Genomic DNA, 16,253 nt, shown 5'->3' with positions numbered 1-16,253 from the left:
CGCTGACAGCCACTGGCCAAACGTCCTTATTTTACGAGTTCGGAATGAGAACGGGTTGGAAAATCAGTATAAGCCTTTACCAGTGTGTGATAATTATTTTTACGTTTTTTAAATAAATACTGGAATAATAATAATAGTACAAAGTATAAATAGTTTTTAGTCAAATAACATAAAAAGACAAGATCCCTCTATGCCCATGAAACTTTTCTCCCTCAAAAAACAGTAAACTAAATGTTACTTCTAGGCTACACACACACACACACACACACAGCAATATAAACAACAGCCTCATGCTCTCTTCACATCGTTCTTGTAAAATAATAATAATAATCAGTAAATATTACAAACACACCGCTTCGCTGAGAACAGCACTTACCAGCAGCTGCGGAATTGAAGATCTTCTCCTTCTGGTAGTAGTGCACGTGCGCGATATTGAAAAACGCACGTGCGGCAAATCGTCCCGGTCTGGATGAGGTCGTCAGGTGAAAGGTCATCATGTGGTTCATTTTATTTATGAATAAATTATTATTCATTCATTTGTTAGATTTGGGCAGGCCTTCACAAAAGGGCCTTTAATTACATTTTTTTTTTTGCCTTGACAAAAGGGCACTTTGGGCATCAAGTGGCAAAGGGGCAGGTGCTCAAGCAGGTTTCTTCCTAAAAGGGAGTTTTTCCTCGCCACTGTTGCAATAGCTACTGCTAATGCTTGTTCTTGAGGGAATTACTGTAATTGTTGGGGCTTTGTAAATTATAGAGTGTGGTCTAGACCTACTCTATCTGTAAAGTGTCTCGAGATAACTCTTGTTATGATTTGATACTATAAATAAAATCAGACCAGCGTCAGGAAGACAGCAGTCAGCAATGGCCTCAGATGGACATGGACAAGTAAAAGACGATTTCTCACCCACATCCCGCAGAAGCCGGTAAGGAGAATGCAAAGCACCCCTCCCCCGAAACAGAAGCTTACCCTGGTACAGGGCATGGATGTATGGGTACAGGCCCAGGCAGCATGACGGAGACAACCGCAGGACAGAGAACACTACAGGAGGGCTTTCACCGGCGACCTGATAGCTGCTGGTTAGTATACACAGGAACACCAAAAGCAGGAGGAAGCGTGGATTAATATGTGTATTGAGGATGTCTACACAACTGTGTGAGTCGATTGACTTCAAAAAGTTCGCCACTTTACTTGAACCAAAATTCAAAACACCTGTTGATGTATGTCTTCTTTAGTCGATTGGCTATTTAGGTTTTTTCCTGGCAAACGTCACTTACACATATTAATCTTACTGCGGTGTCTTGTGTAGACTGTTTACATATTTGTGCCCATCATCATATGTACATTTTATGTTCTGTTGTTATTGTTGAATACATGGTGAATACATATTTCTAAAACTGTATGACGTTTTTGTTGAGTTATTAATGCACAATACTTTTTCTGACCTTTTTGAATCTTGCCCCTGACAAAAACCCATATTACAAAAAAAGACTAAAACTAACACTAAAACTAATTAAAACTAAACTGAATTTGAAAACAAAAAGTACACCGGGCTGACACTGTTCTTCATGGCATGTGTCAGCAGTCAGTCACTGATGGCTCAGATTACAAAATAAAGAACGAGAGTGTAAATAGCAAGGGGCTAAGAGAAGAGACAGACTGGAGAAAACAACAGAAAGTGTCCAAAGTTTGGAGTCAGTTCAGACGTAATTAAAACGAAAACTCTATACAGTGTGTCTACTGCAAAATCAAACTAGCTTACAACAATAATAGCACAACGTCAATGCTTCAGCATCTCAACAGAAAACATTGGGTCTAACTTAATCATCCATCCATCCATCTTGGTCTGCTTATCCGGTGTCGGGTCGCGGGGGGGAGCAGCTCCAGCAGGGGACCCCAAACTTCCCTTTCCCGAGCCACATTAACCAGCTCCGACTGGGGGATCCCGAGGCATTCCCAGGCCAGGTTGGAGATATAATCCCTCCACCTAGTCCTGGGTCTTCCCCGAGGCCTCCTCCCAGCTGGACGTGCCTGGAACACCTCCCTAGGGAGGCGCCCAGGGGGCATCCTTACCAGATGCCCGAACCACCTCAACTGGCTCCTTCGACGCGAAGGAGCAGCCGCTCACTCGAGTTCCTCACGGATGACTGAGCTTCTCACCCTATCTCTAAGGGAGAGCGAGCCAGCCCCCCGTCCTGAAACCCATTTTCGGCTGCTTGTACTCGTTCTTTCGGTCATGACCCAGCCTTCATGACCATAGGTGAGGGTAGGAACGAAAACTGACCGGTAGATCGAGAGCTTTGCCTTCTGGCTCAGCTCTCTTTTCGTCACAACGGTGCGATAAATTGAATGTAATACCGCACCCGCTGTGCCGATTCTCCGACCAATCTCCCGCTCCATTGTCCCCTCACTCGCGAACAAAACCCCAATGTACTTGAACTCCTTCACTTGGGGTAAGGACTCATTCCCTACCTGGAGTAGGCATTCCATCAGTTTCCTGCTGAGAACCATGGCCTCAGATTTAGAGGTGCTGATCCTCATCCCAGCCGCTTCACACTCGGCTGCGAACTGATCCAGTGAGGGCTGAAGGTCACAGGCCGATGATGCCATCAGGACCACATCATCTGCAAAGAGCAGCGATGAGATCCCCAGCCCACCGAACTGCAACCCCTCCCCACCCCGACTACACCTTGATATCCTGTCCATAAATATTACAAACAGGATTGGTGACAAAGCGCAGCCCTGGCGGAGGCCAACCCTCACCTGAAACGAGTCCAACTTACTGCCGAGAATCCAGACACAGCTCTCACTTTGGTCGTACAGAGATTGGATGACCCTGAGAAGAGACCCCCTCACCCCATACTCCCGCAGCACCTCCCACAGTATCTCCCGGGGAACCCGATCATACGCCTTCAGCGTAGACCGGATGGGCATACTCCCAGGCTCCCTCAAGGATCCTTGCGAGAGTGAAGATCTGGTCCATTGTTCCACAACCAGGACGGAATCCACATTGTTCCTCTTCAATCTGAGGTTCGACTATCGGCCGAACCCTCCTTTCCAGCACCTTGGAGTAGACTTTACCAGGGAGGCTGAGAAGTGTGATACCCCTGTAATTGGCACACACCCTCTGGTCCCCCTTTTTGAAAAGGGGAACCACCACCCCAGTCTACCCGTTTGGGCTTACCAGGTCTGTCCAGAGTCTTCTCCCACCCCCTGACCCAACTCACCACCAGATGGTGATCGGTTGACAGCTCTGCCCCTCTCTTCACCCAAGTGTGATCTAAAGAGCCGACTTGTTGACTATCCCTTCGGAAAAACAGCTGATTTTTGCCCACCATTTTCTCCCAGTCTCTCTCTTCATGGAGAAACAGCTGATCAACGATCTACTAGCATAAGTATCACAGAGCTGTGTAGCATTTTAATCAAATCTATAAATGAAAATAGGTTGAGTATAACTAATATTACATATGGCCTATATACAGATCAGTCTAGGTTGAAACTTGTAGTTCTGAAAGTTAAGTTGCACAACTTAAGGTCATGTTTATGTATGTTTAATGTATGCCTTAGTTTGAGGTTGTTATTGCATTTCAGAAAATGTTTTCTTTAAAAACAATGTAAAAATTCCTTCGCCAATTACGACGTTTCACACAAATCTGATGACATTTTATGTCCAAAAGGTCCAAGGTCATGTTCTGCAAAAACACTATTCTGGCTGTTATTCAATGCCAGCAACTCAGAACAGAAGGCATTTGGTAGGGTCCTGAATTGGTGACACTACTGTTAAAACTGTGGTGATTGTATAGATCACTGCTGAAGATGTGTGTGGAGCATCAACGTTTCACCCCAAAACTACACTTAATACCTTTAATTAAAGTCTTCAGTACGGTTATGTCCCTATTAAAGGAGAATTCTGGCCAATTTTATGTTAATCTTGATCGCTATAAATATGCGAGTACAGTCGATAGAAAAACGAGCCAAATCGGTGTTGTCAACACGAAGTAGCTGTAGCTACGTCTACGAGCTTCCACTGAGCTAAAACGGCAGTTGTCGGGGCAAGAGTGCCTTTGTGCCTCTTAACAGACACAAAATGCAATTAAAGTTGGTGAGTAGGAGGCTTGGCAGTGGCGATTTGTGTGGTAGTTCCCTTAGCCGGACCAAACGGGATTGCTTCTCGGAGCGATCTGCACACAGTTTACCTTTTCCTGCTACAACGGGACTTCAGCGCGAGACTACAGCAAGCCTTCTCTAATGCTATCACTGTGGAAGCCACAGACATCATTTTTCCAATGTACATGTAGTTACATAGTCACTGATATGGTCATAACCACTACAGTGCTCAATGACCTAATTTTGAGGGGGAATAAACTTCAAGTTTTCGTCGTGAAGGCATGACCTGTCCTCTGGACGACATAGCCAGAACAGCGGGCGCTCGGTGGATTGTTATGGGGAGCAGGAGGCGACGAAGGTGGGTAGGAATCAGAAGCAAGGATGCCGGTCGGGCCTGCTAGTCCGGCTTAGGGAACTACCACACAGATTGCCACTGCCAAGGCTCCTACTCACCAACACCAGATCGATCACACACAAAATGGATGAGCTATAAATACACGGAACTGCTGCGTGATGATTATCACAGAAGCCTGGCTGAACACACGGCAGCTAGCATCTAGCAGCTAGCAGGACGAGCTAGCTACTGGCAGGATCAAGACTGGGTAGGTGAATTTAAACAATGTCTGTGTTGAAAACGTATATTGTTGTCACGTAAGGGCCCTGTTCATGTTGCACAGACATTTTAATTGCATTTTGTGTTTGTTAAGAGGCACAAAGGCACTCTTGCCCCGACAACTGCCGTAGCTGAAGCTCAGGGCCGGTTCTAGCCCTTTGGTTGCCCTAGGCGAGATTGAGTTTTGCGCCCCCCCCCAGTCTCACATTGCCAGATGTCCACAGCGCTGTGTCAGCGATAGAGTAGCAATGTATGTTCATTTTAGTTTCTAGCTTCCATGTAAGTTAGATGGCACCAACATTTGGTCAAATCATAACTGGTCTGGCAACCCAAAGGCCAGTGTTTTGTTTCCAGATTTGTGTGCATTGTGACTTATAATGGGGGGGTCTGGGGGTCCACCCCCTGAAAATTTTGAGCATTAAATACTTCATTTCCTGCATTCTGGTGAATTTTTATGCACTTTTTTTTTTTTTTTTTTTACCTTTTTCTGAATCAATTTATGCTGGAAATATCTTTATCTAAAGGGAAACAGAGATTACAATCCAAATATAAAAACATAATGGAATATTTTGCAGTAAGGCTCTCAGGCATTCTGTATTGCTTTCATCCATTTATTCTCCTTTGGATCGATGTTTCTAATTATATCTGAGTCAGCACACATGTAGCCTAGGCATCATTTACTCTTCCCACTTTTGCTTCTTTTGTTGAGGAAGTAACCACCTTAAATGTGCATATTAAAATTATTCACCTGAATGATACATGAATTAATTTTAATGAATTAATAAACCCCTCCACTGTAATATTTCAGATGTGTTTGAGCAAGATTTCTGCTCATGTTCAAAACTTTGTGCACATTCAAAATACAGTATCTCATCTGTGTTCTCTGAGGTATGGAGGAGTTGTGATATTGTGAGAAAAATAAAGTGATAATACAATAGACTATTACAAGAATAAAGTCACTATATTTCAGAAAATAATCCACCTGCACCATAGTGTGCTGTGCATTACGTGACTGCTCTGCTGATCACGTAATGCTGATCTCAGACCTCCTGACAGACACAGAGCCCCGTTTGGGTCTCTGGTCTCTGAATGAGACAGTTTAGGGAAGTGGCTGTACGCTGCTCTACATCGGAGGTGGAAACACAATACTACGCAGAACTAGGGACACATCTGCCGCAGCATGCCCAGAGCAGAGCGCGTCCATTATAAACCTGAAGCTGCACAGACCACGGAAGGTGCGCTTGCAGCAGCTCCGTGTCTGTGCCGCTGCTCGTCTCTATTTTTACAGCGAGAGTGGACACTAAGCGACGCACAGGTCTGTTTCAGAGGTCCGTGTGTTTGAGTTTGACCCGTAGACTGGTCGCGTAATGAAAGGTTGACAAGTAGGCTAAATGTGTGGCTGAGGGGGCGCCCTAGGATGATCATGTTTAATAAACACGTTTTATTTCGCTTGTCGTTCTAATTCTATTATTAATGGGAAGTATACCTAAGGGCGACACGGCGCCCCCAACACTTTTGATGCCCTAGGCAATCGCCTAGGTCGCCTATGGCAGTCGCCGGCCCTGCTGAAGCTACTCGCGTTGACCGCACCGATTCGGCTCGTTTTTTTTTCTTCTATCGACTGTACTCGCATAATTATAGCGATCAAGATTAATGTAAAAATTGGCCGGAATTCTCCTTTAAGTCTACGGGCGAAGGACAGAAAAATTAAATAACCCAGGGGTAAAAGCAAGGACAGGGTGGCAGCAGTTCAAGTATAAATCAAATGTTTTATTGTTAAAACTAACAAAATCAAACAAAACTTGCTGGCTCTCTGGCTCACTCACTGGTACTGATACTGAATGTCTTGTTAGAAATGTCTTGTAGCCTACTGGTTAACTGTATGTTTTTAATGATGTTAGCACTTGTGTGCTCCTTAGTGAAAAATGCATAATATATTATTATCATTCTTTATTTAACTCTTATTTGCTCAGATGATTGTTATTTTTAGTTTTTCATCTCTTAGTTTTTCGTATGGTGTTTAATTATATATATATATTTTAAGAGTGTATCCTAAGGTTTTCATTTACTACAAATTATCTTTTATCTCTGTAACATCTGCATCACTAGTGGCCTCCACCCAGGGACTACAGATGAAAATTAGGTTTTAGCTACATCTGGTACAATACATCTATTGTGCATTGTCCTGCTGAATAAACAATGTATGAAAGAGAAACTGAATCTTAGTGAATGCTTGATAAAGAGAGATTTAAAAGACACTGTTTTAATAATTGATATACAGTATACTTAATATTTAATTTAATTCACTTTTTTAATAAAAATACAACAAATACATTTAAAATATACCCTCATTCTCCACTTTTGCGCTCCCTCTGTACTTTGACAGTATACATATGAAACAACTGACTCCAATTCACATGACAATTTGAAAGTCCTGCACTGTTAGAGCTATAATTTCGACATAGCAGATAAAAGAAGCCTTTTCCTCCATTTAAGAATTGGCTTAAATTAAGACGTGTTTCAAAATGACATGGTTACCATTTTGACAGCTTCAATTAGTCCTCAGTCAATATTTTTCATGAGACTTGCCAGTCCTCACAAGGAGAGATTGCTATTAAGAAGAAAGGAAAAACATTGAATAATGCATTGGTTTATCAGTTACTTATAGCTGAAACTTGTGCTTTTTGTGGCACAGCCCTTCTGTTGAATTGCTTCTGCAAACTTTCTCTCATGTCTTTAGCTCTCAAGCAGTATATAAGTGGATTAATCATGGGGGGACAAAGGCTATACAGCATAATAATTACTATTCGCACATCATCACTAAATTTAATGCCAAAGCCATTGCTGGCTAAATATACACAACATCTGGGTAAATAATAGAGTGAGATTATAATCAGTTGAGGACTGCAAGTGGACAGAGATTTTACACAACTTTGTACATTTGCTATCTTAAATACAGCTATAATTATGGAGCAATATGAGAACAGTATGAATGCCAGAGGTCCCAGTAACATAACCATTGCTAACACAAAAGCAGGGAAGCCATAAGGAGCCCTGTCAGTGCATGCCAGCGTTGTTATACCAACATGATCACAGTAGCAGTGGTTGATAATGTTTGAAGCACAGTAAGGCAGAGGGTATGCCCTAATAACTAACATTAAAGAGGCTGCATTAGCAGTTACCCATGCTGTAATACTTAGAATGAGGATAGTGGAGTTTTTAAGAACAAGGGGATATCTGAGAGGATGGCAGATTGCCAAATACCTATCTAAAGCCGAACACAGAGAATAAGAAGGAATTCACTGTGCGAAGGTAGTACACAAAGTACATTTGGGCGAAACCAAGCAGTGAATGAAATGTTTCCCTAATTGAAACCAATACCTACTGATGATCTTAGGTAAAGTGGTTGTGCTAAAGAGAATGTCGCATGCACTCAGATTTAGAATTATATAATACATTGGCTTATGAAGGCTGCGGTCGGTTGCAAATAAAAAAAAAATTGTAACATTGCCTGTCACAGTTAAGAAATAAACTAAGAACAGTACAGCTGAGACAATTCCTTGGTACTCTGGATGAAGTCCAGGGAATCCAGTAAGGATAAATTCAGTCACAATGCTCTGATTTCCCCCCGGCATGATGGAGTACAAATTTCCTGAACACACTAAAAAGGAAATATAAAACATATAACATCATCTCAAACATTTAAACAATAGCAATGTGACAATAGCACCATACGCACTGTCCACCATTTTATTGCAATTACTGTTTTGCATTAAAATAGGATAAATAAAATGAAGTGTGTGTGAGTAACTCACACACTTATTATCAGACTTTAAACAAACAAACTAAACAAGCAACAAGCTGATCAATTTCTACCACTCAACCTTTTACACCTACATGATGTCGAAGACTTTCAGATGCCGAGAATTAATCAAATAACTTATCAAGAGGCTAAGATGGTGCAAAAATAAAATCTTAATTTAATGAAAAGATTCTGAAATACTTCTAAAGAAAAAACTGAATTTAGTGTGCAGTTACAAGATATTATAAACTGTGAAGATTACTGAAACCCCTCCCTCCAGAAGACAACCCACACCTGCTTGTGATGAAGGTCAATGTCCCTTCCTTTTTATTCTCTAACAATCAGTCACATTAATCTCTCTTAGCCACACTAGTTTTTTCATCTAGCGGAAATACATCAATCAGTTATTGTGAAGATAAAAAAAGTAAGAAATATAACATTTCTTACTGTATTTCCAGTAGGTGTTAAATGTCTGACTTTTTCAATTAACATAGTAATTAATATTAAATTGGTCAGTGGGGGGGAAATATTGCTATGCCAACTATGCATAGAGAGGAACAATCACCTTATGAGGGTTAATTGGAAGAGCCATTAATTTAATAATGCTAATGGTTTATAAATCCCACATGAGTAAACAATTGCACTTGAACAAAACCCCAATGTGTACCTAAATTGTTACTGAGGAGGGAGGGTTAATATCCCCAGTGTTTAATGGTGGTCTCTCAGCACATAGCACATTTAATCCAGGCTCATGACGTCTCTATGGCATAACATAACAAGCAAATGATTAACATGAAATGTGAAGCCTTTTAGCTTATGAGTTTTTGTCTTAAGTTGTTGGACAATGCCTGCATGTGGATATTGTTACTACAGTTTGTGGTAATTGTAGTTTGTATTATGGGTAATGTAATTGTAAATAGAAGTAGCAGTATTATTAATGTTGTAGCTGTAGTAGTACATGGCAGAAGCTTACTAAATCTACATAAATGGTAAAAACCTGTATCCAGTTTTCTAACAAGTATCTCTAAGATGTAAGCAAAAGCTAAATTTAAGATATAATAGAAGGCCACCTTGAGTCTTTTCATCAACATTTTCTTTCTTAAAAAACAGAATAAACACTTGAAGACTCAATGAATTTTAGCCTATATTTAGGCTAAGACTGTATTAGTCTAATTATAGAGCAATATGAGAACAGTATGAATGCCTGATGTCCCAGTATCATAACCATTGCTAACACAAAAGCAACTGTCAATTCAGTTGAAGATTCTCGTCATCATCGTAGAGCCTTCAGTGGTCAGGAACCTGTCTACACCTGTCTGCAGCCCTACATCACCAGTAGGAATCTGAGGTATGAGGGTGTTTAAATCAACTTAAACTAAACTTACTGACTTTACTATTTTTCATTTACTTTTGTCTAGACAAAATAAGAAATATGAAGACTAATTTGGGTTTTTGGACTTTGTAGGCAGGGATTTGTCATTACTTTTTCTTATATACAGTAGGGGTATTGAAATTAATCTTTGCATCCATGCATCGCGATACGGATGTGGATGATTCTGCATCGAAGCAGTGACAGACCATAATCGATTATAACCTACTGATCATGCTGTTGATTTTCCGGTCACTGCTTCTTGTTGTTTTTGCCTTTTGTCTGTTGACTTCAGACTCTGCTACATTCAGGAAGTGTGTTATTTAAGAGCAGATACAATAAAAAGGGGAGTTCACGGGGGCCGGTGGCAGCAATGGGTAGTGGTGGGGTGGGGTGGGGTGGGGTGGGGTGGGGTGGGGTGGGGTGGGGTGGGCCCACCCAAACGTGCATTTTGCCCACCCAATCAAAAGTTAAGGAAAGTCAATGGAAAAAAATTGCACAGAAAATACCAGTAGCATTTCTAACTTCCGATTGGGTGGGCAGCCTAAAGCCCGCCTCCAAAGTCGCTCACTGCCCCGTCTTCTCATCGTTATTGTGCTCTGAAGAAGACCTATCGCTTTGTGTCCATTCTCTCTGTAAAATAGAGATGAGCAGCGTGGCTTCCACAGTCAGTGTAGCAGCTCCAGTTGATTATAATGGACGCACTTCTGTGTGTGTGTGTGTCTGCTGCAGACGTGGCACTGCGTCTGTGCTTCTGCCGTAGTTTCGGTTTTCCACCTCCGATGTAGAGCAGCATTCAGCCGCTTCCCCAAACTTTGTCTCATCCATAGACCCTGGAAGGGATCTCTGTATCTGTCAGACGGTGTAGATGACATATTGCCATATCAGCAGAGCAATAACGTAATGCACAGTAGACTATAGGGCAGACGGATTTTTTCTTGAAATATTTTGACTTTATTCTCGTAATATTAAGGGTATATATTTTATCTCAAAAGAAGATGGGATGAGTTACATTTTGAATGTGCACAAAGTTTTGAAAATGAGCAGAAATCTTGCTGAAATACATCTGAGCTATTCCAGTCCAGGTGTTTATTAATTCATGTAGCCTATCATTCACATTAATAAGTGCCATGTGCATATTTAAAGAGGTTAGTTCCCCAAACAAAAGACACAAAAGAGGAGGGAGGAGTAAATCATGCCTAGGCCTACATGTGTGTTGACTCAGCAGAGATAACATTAAATGAGAAAGTTGATCTACAGGAGAATAAATATTTGAAAAATACAGAATGCCTCAGAGCCTTACTTCATTATATTCCATTATGTTTTCATATTTTCAATTGTCCCCTGTGTTTTCCTTTACACAAATAAAGACCTTTCCAGCATAAATTGATGCAGAAAAAGTTAGAAATAGGTGCATGAAAATTCACCAGAATGCAGGAAATTAATGGTGCGTTCTTTTTGTCCACCGAAGTCGTTTTACGAGTCGTTTTCCGGAGTTACGACCCGGAAGTTGCAAAAAGAACGCCCCCGAGGTCGTATTTACGACTCGTCAAGTCGTCTGAACTCAGAGGACCCCGAGCTCACTTTCAAAGATGGCTACGTCGTGCATCACACGTAGTAAACATTGTGGTTTTCTACCATTTTAAGCACTTTTGTCGTTGTTGTAACCAAATGAAGAAGTCGTACACATAGCGCTGTATACTGCTACCTATAGGCATGTCGCTACAGTCTTATTAGGAGTTAAATACCGCCTAATTAGTTATTTTGTAGCTTGTGCAGCTGAAATTGGCTAGAGACGCTCGGTTGCTATATGACAACGTCTTTAAGCCGAGTCTTGAGCAGAAAGCAGAGCAGTAGCCTAACGTTAACGTTAAACAAAACGTAATTTTCATGTATCAAACTGTGAAATATATGTGTGTAATATGTCAATAACTGGGTGAATAGAATCCTAAATGTTACTGAAAATGTTACAAAAATCCATCTTTTCTCCGACTCGTAGTATTGTGTGACAAAATGAACGCAACAACCCGCGGTTATTCGTTTTTCGACACGGATGTGACGTCACGCTCGAGCTACTAGTCGCGATTACAAGACAAAAAGAACGCACCATTAGTGTTTAATGCTCAAATTAGTTTCAGACCCACCACATCATATTCCTCCCCAAATATGTTCAAATAGATCCTATGCCTTTGGGTTGCCAGGCCAGCTGGTATTAGTCAAATGTTTGTGCCATGTCACCAGGGCCTGGAAGCTGGCACCCGTAATGCACTTCTCTAAACTCTGTTTACAAGTTGCCCACCTATTTTTTCTACCAGCCCACCCTAATATAGCAGGCTAGAACCGGCCCTGGGAGTTCATACTGTATATATCTGACTGCTTGAATTTGTTGATGAAAACCATGTGTAGTAATATATAATAATATTGAGGCGGGGACACATCGATTTGAATTGTTGACAGGATAATTGTAATCAAATCATGAGACCAGTAAAGATTCACACCCCTAATAGACAATCAATAAATACAAAATCGACTAAATATAATAATTGATAATCAGAGTTCAGGCAGTTTAAAACCACACAGTGCTTGCCTTCATAAACAAACGTATTTTGACCAGTGAGTCGACTGTATAAGCCTCATTTATTGTTGCCATACAGGCTACAGAACAATCAATTTACAGCATTCATATTTTGACTTTCCTAAATGTATGGAACTCTATTTAAGATGTCAATTTATACAAATAATATATTAAAGAGTTGAGGTTGCCAAAAAGTTGGAGGAAAGAATTGTTTCAACAGAAGTGCAAAACACAATGTTTGGAATATGTGAACTCTGGGGAAAACAACCTTGCATAAGACTGTTTTGAGATAAGAGTTCACTAAGGCACAAAGACACACATAGGAATACACTCCCACATGCACACTTTTGTCCCACATGAGACACTAAATAGCTTCCCCATGGATCTCATTTGTGTTGTTGTATCATCATCCATCATTAATGTTAAACTTTTAACATTAAAAACCTCAGGGGAGCTGGGGCATGCAAAGGTCTATTGTTGACCTTAGTACAGCACTTTGCTTACTGACATATATCACTGACAATACAAGTTATTTGTATTTAAATGATAAATACATTTATTGTTATTAAACACATTTCAACTTGTCATCTGAAACCCCCACCCCCCGCAGTTATTGTGAACTCAACCGCTTACTTTTCACAGTAACAGCCGGGGTCAGATGAGCAGAACCCACATGTGCCACTATTGTAAACTTGACCTTCTGTGCTTTATATTCACTAGTGCAGTGCCTTTAATCATTGTACCCAAAATGACTTACAGAAGGAACCAAAGAGACCCAGGTTCGAATCCGACCTGTGGCCCAAATCCCTTAGTAATAATATGCAACCCCACTGTATACTACTGACTTACTGTGTACTTCTACTTCAGAGGAAACATTGTACTACTCAGTGTGTCCGCTAGACAGTATTGTGACCTGTAAGGTTTCATTTTACCGCGTCAAATGGGAAAAGTTCCGGTCCAATATTTTTCCGTGTTTCTTTCGCTTAAAAACAATTGATAGGCAGGCTATAAAAGGAATAATATTACCAAGACATGTAGATGTATAGTATTTTATTGACATGTAAGCTACTTGCTAAAGACAAAGAGGCCAAAAAGAATTGAATGAATACAAATAACGTGCCGATTTCCATTTGCTAGCCAGACGAAATACAAACTACAGTACAAACAAACTGGCTCATAAAATTATAAAGTGCCGACTTTAATCTAAATAATTGTAAACAATTGTCTTTCTGCAACTCGCGATGTGCATAAGCCTCTGCCTTCCCTAAGGCGACTTCGCTGCGCTGTTTTGATGCGGTTCTGCAGGGAGAAGCCTCTCTCTGCTGGCACACTGGAGACGGGAATTACGCTACCTTGGCCAGTTTGGCCGACTCATCCTCGCTGGCAATTTCTTGGCTTAATTTATGTTAGACCGACTGCTGCTTGGTGTTATAAAGTAATTTGCAATGTTTCCCTGTTGACATGGCTTGGGCTTTGACTTTCTCGCTTGCTTGTCGGCGTTTGTAGTTTGTAAATCAACGGTAGTGACTGCATTCAATCACAGCGAGAACGCAACATGTAGTTTTTTTCCTTTATCACATTTAAGCTACAGTCATTTTTTAAAATGAAAAAAACATTGTTCATTGTTTAATAGAACAAAATATATGAAAATCAATGTAGCCTACTTTAACACAATTCAAATTGTGCAGAGGTAGGGTTGGGTACCGAACTCTGTACTATTTTGGGTACCGACCGAATTACATTGTTTCTACCGAGAACCCATTCGCGTTAAATCAAACGTTGCCAATTTTCGGTACCCGAAAGCGTATGAGCGCGAGCATATCTTTGACTCTGCAGTTTGTTAAAGTCACAGTGAGTCACGGCAATGTCGGTAAAGCAGTTGCAAGTGTGGTTATGGTCCGTTCATGCCACCTGGGAATATCAGGGACCACCCCCGTGATTACGTTGTTCTTCCGACTGCCAGCGTTCATGTGCTTCACTGTAAATGCGTATTCTTCTTCCGTTATTTTGGCGTTTGTCATAACAACTTGTTGCATGACTGCCACCAACTGTTGGGCGTAGCCTTGAGCATCAGGTGCGTGAAAACATGGAGTCCACAAAACAAAGATTTGCTGCTGTTTTCTTATGAGAGCTTACAAATAGCACATCGACAGGTGTTTGTGTTATCTGCAGGACAACGAACGGGAAAGGGCACAGATAAGTTGTTTTTTATACATAGGCCTATTTATGAATAATTTGAAACATGTTATGTCTGTGTATGTTTCTTGGGTTAGCGTTGTTTGTCCACAATAAACAGTTTCTTGTCATTTAAATAATTTCAGTGAACCAAAGTAGCCTACATCAAACTTAGTATAGGCTCATGATCATGGTCTTACCATAATGGATGGATGGATGGATTAATGAATATAGAATATAGCCTAATCATGGTGTGTCATAATTTCCCCATGCAGTTCCAATTTCAGTAGCCTCTCTAATCTTGTGGTAGCCTAGTTTGGGGATTTTTAAGATAGGCCTACATTTTAAACACTCATCACTTCACCCTGCATCTAATTCTCCTAATTCTGTGAATTAGTTGGTTTGTATACATGGTTTTAGGATCTGAAAAGTTATTATTGGTCTTGTCATTGTAATTCTTGTTCTACGCAGGGTTCCCACCGGTCATGGAATTTCTGGAATATCATGGATTTTTGGAAAGTCTATTCCAGACATGGAAAGTCAGGGAATTGTATCATTTTGGAGGCAAAGTCATGGAATATCAGGGAATTTTGTTGTAGCAGTTTAAAATTTACTTGCCAAAATACATTAATACAAATACAGTATATTTCCACTCAGATTGGTGCATATCTGGTTATTAGCTTTACTGCTTGCTTGAATAGTTGTGGATTGTCCAACTTTGTTTATTCAATGCCCATTTATTCATCTCCCGCTCTTAGTTACTCTGTTGAAACCAATGAATGACTACAACCTAAATCGATAGCACATTGTGGACGTTGGCAAAATATATTACATCAATGCGGGAATTTTCTATATTTAGGAAAAGTTTCTCACCCTTCAACACATTTGAATGATCGTCGGCTGTGTTTCTGTACATCAGTTGTCAACAACGCGTCACCAACTGGGAAACTCTGTTATCAAAATCTAGCCCCAGTTTCCCACCTCTGATTCCCACACAAAGTGACGTGAATGATGACGTTTTCACTGGGAAAAATGTTTTTCCGATGCACATGAACGCACAGACAGCGTATTTAATAGAGAGGCGAAAGCTGTCGCTGTATGGTTAACGTTAGACTTCCTCTGTGACAGGCAGGCACCACGTGTTCACTATGCCCTATTGACTGACTGACAGGCTGAGGTTGTAGGGCAAGGCAAGGCAACTTTATTTCCATAGCACATTTTAGCAACAAGGCAATTGAAAACGCTTTACATAAAACATTAAAGAGCAGTTTAAGTTTAAGTTTAGGAAATAAAAACAAGCTAAAATAGAATAAGATACAAATACAAAAATAAAAGATACAGTGCAGATATAACTGTTTAACCTTAAGATAAAAGAGGCTTTATGGATTAATACAGTGTTGGGACTGGAGCAGTGGGATTAAACATGAGCTTAAACAAAGGAAGTCACGTGACCAACATGTGGCCTGAGCGTCCTGGGCCTGGGCCTCCATGCAACTGTAAAAGCCTAAACGTCACACCTCTGTTGTAGTGCACACCTACATGTCACCTTCCAGAACCCTGATTTCCTATTGGCCGGAGTCCCTGAACAGAGCAGGGGTCCATGCCCAGGTAACT

The 16,253-nt window shown here is 40.9% G+C and overlaps 1 pseudogene; it reads right to left on the bottom strand.

Annotated features, from left to right (window-relative positions):
• Positions 1 to 7,372: 7,372 nt before the first annotated feature.
• LOC120551801 lies at positions 7,373 to 8,353 on the bottom strand (annotated as a pseudogene).
• Positions 8,354 to 16,253: the final 7,900 nt, after the last annotated feature.

Source organism: Perca fluviatilis, chromosome 2, assembly GCF_010015445.1.
Source record: "Perca fluviatilis chromosome 2, GENO_Pfluv_1.0, whole genome shotgun sequence".
Classification (NCBI taxonomy): domain Eukaryota; kingdom Metazoa; phylum Chordata; class Actinopteri; order Perciformes; family Percidae; genus Perca; species Perca fluviatilis.
This window is presented reverse-complemented; position numbering and strand designations above follow the sequence as displayed.